Source organism: Zingiber officinale, chromosome 8A, assembly GCF_018446385.1.
Source record: "Zingiber officinale cultivar Zhangliang chromosome 8A, Zo_v1.1, whole genome shotgun sequence".
Taxonomy (NCBI): domain Eukaryota; kingdom Viridiplantae; phylum Streptophyta; class Magnoliopsida; order Zingiberales; family Zingiberaceae; genus Zingiber; species Zingiber officinale.
Genome location: NC_056000.1, coordinates 120,368,386 through 120,374,385, shown reverse-complemented (window position 1 = coordinate 120,374,385; position 6,000 = coordinate 120,368,386).

Here is a 6,000-nt window from a genome sequence, read left to right as displayed (position 1 = left end):
ACAATATCTCACTATCAATTCAACCAATTGATATACTGTAGATAAGAACTTACTACTCAAGGACATTATTATATTTATTCAATCGGCATTGAACTGCAATAAATATAATAACCAACTTTTCCTATTATTAATAATGATATATAATACAAAATGAGCCTTTTACAATCATCTCATAATTAGTATTAGGGCTAATACTAACAGTTGATGTTAAAGCACCTACTCAACACTGCCTTATAAAGGGCTTGGAGGGCGCCTCCCATAAGCATGGAAGGCGCCTCCAATAAGGCAAATCCTATCCCGAGAAAATTGGCACTTATCTACGACCAATTCTAAAAAATCATCCTGCGGGAGGGGCCTTTCATAGCTGTAACGACCAGACCCTCTTGGCCCATTTGGCGGCCCATTTGGAGACCCTCGGGTCGTCGACCGTCGGCCCTTATGTCGTTGGCCCATTTGGCGACCTCTCATGTCGTCGACCGACGACCCTTGGCCGTGTCGTTACTCACTAGGACTTTCCACCCCTGGCAGTGGATTTTTGCCTCCCCCAGGATTCGAACTCTAAACCTCCAGGCTTAAGTATTAGAGTTTATGAATCCTGGTAACCAAGTGAGATCATCTCACTTGGTTACCAGGATTCATAAACTCTAATACTTAAGCCTGGAGGTTTAGAGTTTGAATCCTGGGGAAGGCAAATGGGCCAAGAGGGCCGGGTCGTTACAATAAAAGGCGCCTTTTTATTGTAACGACCCGGCCGTCTTGGCTCATTTGGCGGTCCATTTGGCGACCTTCGGGTCGTCGACCGTCGACCTTTATGTCATCGGCCCATTTGGCGACCTCTCATGTCGTCGACCGACGACCCTTGGCCGTGCCGTTACTCACTAGGACTTTCTCACTTGGTTACCAGGATTCATAAACTCTAATACTTAAGCCTGGAGGTTTAGAGTTCGAATCCTGGGGGAGGGAAAAATCCACTGACCAGGGGTGGAAAGTCCTAGTGAGTAACGGCACGGCCAAGGTTCATCAGTCGACGACATTAGAGGTTGCCAAATGGGCCGACGGTCGACGACCCGACAATAAAAAGACGCCTTTTTATTGTAACGACCCGACTCTCTTGGCCCATTTGGCGGCCCATTTGGCGACCTCTCATGTCGTCGACCGTCGGCCCTTATGTCGTCGGCCCATTTGACGACCTCTAATGTCGTCAACCGACGACCCTTGGCCGTGTCATTACTCACTAGGACTTTCCACCCCTGGCAGTGGATTTTTACCTCCCCCAGGATTCGAACTCTAAACCTCCAGGCTTAAGTATTAGAGTTTATGAATCCTGGTAACCAAGTGAGATGATCTCACTTGGTTACCAGGATTCATAAACTCTAATACTTAAGCCTGGAGGTTTAGAGTTCGACGACATGAGAGGTCGCCAAATGGGCCACCAAATGGGCCAAGAGGGTCGGGTCGTTACAATAAAAAGGCGCCTTTTTATTGTAACGACCCGGCCCTCTTGGCCCATTTGGCGGCCCATTAGGGGAGGCAAAAATCCACTGCCAAGGGTGGAAAGTCCTAGTGAGTAACGACACGACCAAGGGGTCGTCGGTCGACGACATTAGAGGTCACCAAATGGGCCGACGACATAAGGGCCGACAGTCGACGACCCGAGGGTCGCCAAATGGGCCAAGAGGGTCGAGTCGTTACAATAAAAAGGCGCCTTTTCATTGTAACGACCCGGCCCTCTTGGCCCATTTGGCGGCCCATTTGACGACCTCTCATGTCGTCGACCATCGGTCCTTATGTTGTCGGCCCATTTGACAACCTCTAATGTCGTCGACTGACGACCCTTGGCCGTGTCGTTACTCACTAGAACTTTCCACCCCTGGTCAGTGGATTTTTGCATCCCCTAATGGGCCGCCAAATGGGCCAAGAGGGCCGGGTCGTTACAATAAAAAGGCGCCTTTTATTGTAACGACCCGGCCCTCTTGGCCCATTTGGCGGCCCATTTGGCGACCTCTCATGTCGTCGACCATCGACCCATTTGGCAACCTCTAATGTCGTCGACTAACGACCCTTGGCCGTGTCGTTACTCACTAGAACTTTCCACCCCTGGTCAGTGGATTTTTGCCTCCCCTAATGGGCTGCCAAATGGGCCAAGAGGGCCGGGTCGTTACAATAAAAAGGCGCCTTTTTATTGTAACGACCCGGCCCTCTTGGCCCATTTGGCGGTCCATTTGGCGACCCTCGGGTCGTCGACCGTCGGCCCTTATGTCGTCGGCCCATTTGGCGACTTCTCATGTCGTCGACCGACGACCCTTGGCAGTGCCATTACTCACTAGGACTTTCCACCCCTGGCAGTGGATTTTTGTCTCCCCCAGGATTGGAACTCTAAACCTCCAGGCTTAAGTATTAGAGTTTATGAATCCTAGTAACCAAGTGATATCAGACTTAAGTATTAGAGTTTAAGTCAAGTTTTTAAGTTAATTCTATTAAGTCAAGTTTTTAAGTTAATTTTGTTTTGTCAAAATTTTAAATTAATTTTTTAAGTTAAAATTTTTTTAAAGTTAATTTTGTTAAGTCAAAATTTTAAGTTAATTTTGTAAAGTCAAAATTTTAAGATAATTTTATTAAGTCAACAATTTTTTAAATTAATTTTTTAATTTGATTTTTTATTTTATTTAAGTTTAATTTTTAATTTAATTTTTTATTTTTTATTTTTATTTTGATTTAAATTTTAACTTTTTAATTAAATTTCTAATTTTAAGTTTAATTAAATTTTAAGTTTTTAATTTAATTTTTAATTTTAATTTTAATTAAATTTTAAGTTTTTAATTTAATTTTTAATTTGAAGTTTAATTAAATTTTTAAGTTTTTAAATTAATTTTTTAAAAAGTTTTTAAAAAATTTTTTAAAATAGTTTGTAAAATAATTTTGAAAATAGTTTAATTTAAATTTAATTTAAATTTAATTTAAATTTAATTTAATTTAATATAATTTAATTTAATTTAAATTTAAATTTAAATTTAAATTTTAATTGTAATTTAATTTTTATTTAATTTTTATTTAATTTTATTTTATTTTAATTTAATTTAATTTAACATTATTTAATTTAATTTTAATTTTAATTTTATTTTATTTTATTTTATTTTAAATTTAATTTAAGTTATTTATTTTATTTTAATTTATTTATTTTAATTTTATTTATTTTTTTAAATTTAATTCAATTAATTTAATTTATTTTAATTTAATTTAATTTATTTTATTTTGATTTAATTTAATTTAATTTATTTTATTTTATTTATTTATTTATTTATTTTAGTGTAATTTAATTAATATAATTTATGCTCTTAATCATCTCACCTAATCTATGTTTTTAATTAGGGAATCCTACAATTTTTGTGAGATGAGTTAAGTTCAATTTCAAGGTTTGGTTTAACTTTGTGTTAGATTCAGGTTTAGCTTTAGGATCAACAAACATGCATTCTTTGAATAAACTTCTGGGCTATGGTGAGTCACATGGATATCATTAGAGTAATCATGCCTTCAAGGTTTTTCAAATAGTCTCATCCACTGAAGTTAGTACAAAACATTTGTCTAACTAGTTAGGATCTGTAAGGGGTAACTTCAGTTAGTTCCACTAAGTAAATACACCAGGTCGAAGTCATATCTTCTTAGACATGCATAAACAGAGCTTCCCTAACCTACTATCATCAAAAACTTCACCAGTACCGTAGGTCAAGTTAAACTTTTGTCCATTTTTAAGCTAATCCTAATTACCCTGTTGGGTATGTTATTTTGGAGGTGTCAACTAGTTTGGAACCTCCCCTGAATTATTGATTAGAATTTTTAAGTTTTAGTTTTGGATTTATGTCGATTACTTTTGTAATTGTAGTAGACTTGATGATAATTTGGATTTGAGTTGGTCTTGTAATTATTTCTATGGTTTGACTTTGGTTTAGTTGATTTAATTTTAAGTTTTGAATTTTGGATTGGGTTATTTGATTTTACATAATATACTTTATTTTTAGGTATATAGTATTGGTTAATTCCTACTTGCGTGGTTAGACACGCTTTTGGAATCCAAGCTTTAGTTCATATTTTGTTTTGAGTTACAAGTGACATAAATAATTTATTTGTTGAGCTGGACTTGTATCCAAGCTCATATTTATTATATACTACTTTTTGATTATTTAATATTAGATCTAAATTTTTAGATCTAGTTGTGAAATTTTCTAATAACCCTTTAAGTTTGTTAATTTCAATTTTTAGTGTTGAATTTTCCTCCTCAAGTTTTACGACTTGATTTGGATTAGATTTTTCAATTTGTTCCTTGAGGTGTTGGTTTTCCTCAAAGAGCATTTTATTTTGATTTTTGTGTTCAGTTAATTTTCTATTTAAGCATGCAATTACTTTAAAGAACTTCTTGCTTAAATTAAAATATACCTTATCGGAACCTTCGAAAACGAGTACAGACTCGTGGCTTGATTCGGGTTTGGACCCATCTTTCGATTCATCCTCTGAATCTGATTCGCAGGCCATCAGCGCGAGGTAGCTTCGGTGCTTCCGATCTTCGGCTTCCGATTCCTTTGAAGACGATTCGTCCCACATTGCTTTGAGTGCCTTCTTTTTGGTTGTCTTAGTTTTGTCATTCTTCATCTTTAGGCACTCATTCTTGTAGTTACCCTTCTTGTTGCATCCGAAGCAAGTCACATTCTTTGGTTCGGTATTGCAATTGATCTTCTTCAGGTCATTTTTGCTGAAGTTCTTCTTTCTCCTGGTGAACATTTTTCTTACCAGGTTCACCAGGTGTTCTTCATTTTCTGAGTCTTGTTTAGACTCACCTTTAGATTCAAGCTTGGTTCTTGACTTTTCCTTAGAGAAACCTGCAAAAAGAGCAACACCATTCTCAGTTTTGTCATTAGTTTGTTCATGTAGCTCAAGTTCACAAAATAATTCGTCTAACTTTAATTTTTAAAGATTCTTCAAAATTTTGTAGGCATCCACAATGGATGCCCACAATGCATTCCGAGGAAATGCGTTTAAAGCATACCTTATTAGGTCGCGATTCTCCATTTGGTGGCCGATGGAGTAAAGCCCATTAAGGATGTCTTTTATCCTCGCGTGGAGTTGACTTGCCGATTCTCCTTCTTGCATTTTTATATTATATAACTTATTTAAATAAAGATCTCTTTTAGTTACCTTAGCATCGCTGGTTCTTTCATGCAGTTCGATGAGCTTGTCCCACAGTTCCTTTGCATTTTCATGTGGGCCCACTTGGTTCAGATCCTCCTTTGTTAGCCCACATTATAGTGTGTTGAGGGCTTTGAAGTCCGTCTCGGCTTTCTTCTTCATCTCCAAATTCCACTGTTCAAGATCCATCGAATTTTTGGGGTTGTCGACAGGAGTCTTATAGCCTCTAGTGATGCTGAACCACTAGTCGAAGTCTGTCTTCAGATAGACTTCCATTCGCTTCTTCCAGTATGGGAAGCCATCTCCTTTGAATAGGGAAGGACAGACGGTGTTGTATCCTTTGTTCTGGGCCATGAATCACTACACACAAGGAGAGAAGAGACAAACGGGTCCCAAGACTTGGTCTTGGATTAGTAGTGTGGGAGAGAGGTGAAAATATTAAGACTGAATTAGTGTTACACCAATTTAGGTTAGTTTGCAAAAAAAAAAATCCAAATAGATAATTGTACCAATTTGGATTATGTCGAAAAACTTAAAATAGAAAGAAGAAAAAGAATATAAAAAACACCCCCTTTGCCTGATTGATTGTTGCACCAATTCAGAGCGGTACCTGCTATGATGCCACTTGTTGGATCGTGACGCACGTGAGAGGGGGTGAATCACGTGGTTTTCAAAAACTCTTCTTTTTAATTTTAAAAACATGAGTACGCAGTGGAAAGTAAGAAGTTCGAAGATAAGAAAATACGAGAAGAACACAAGCGGTTTTTACTTGGTTTGGAGCCTTCGGCGACTCCTACTCAAAGGCCCAGGTCCCGAGAACCT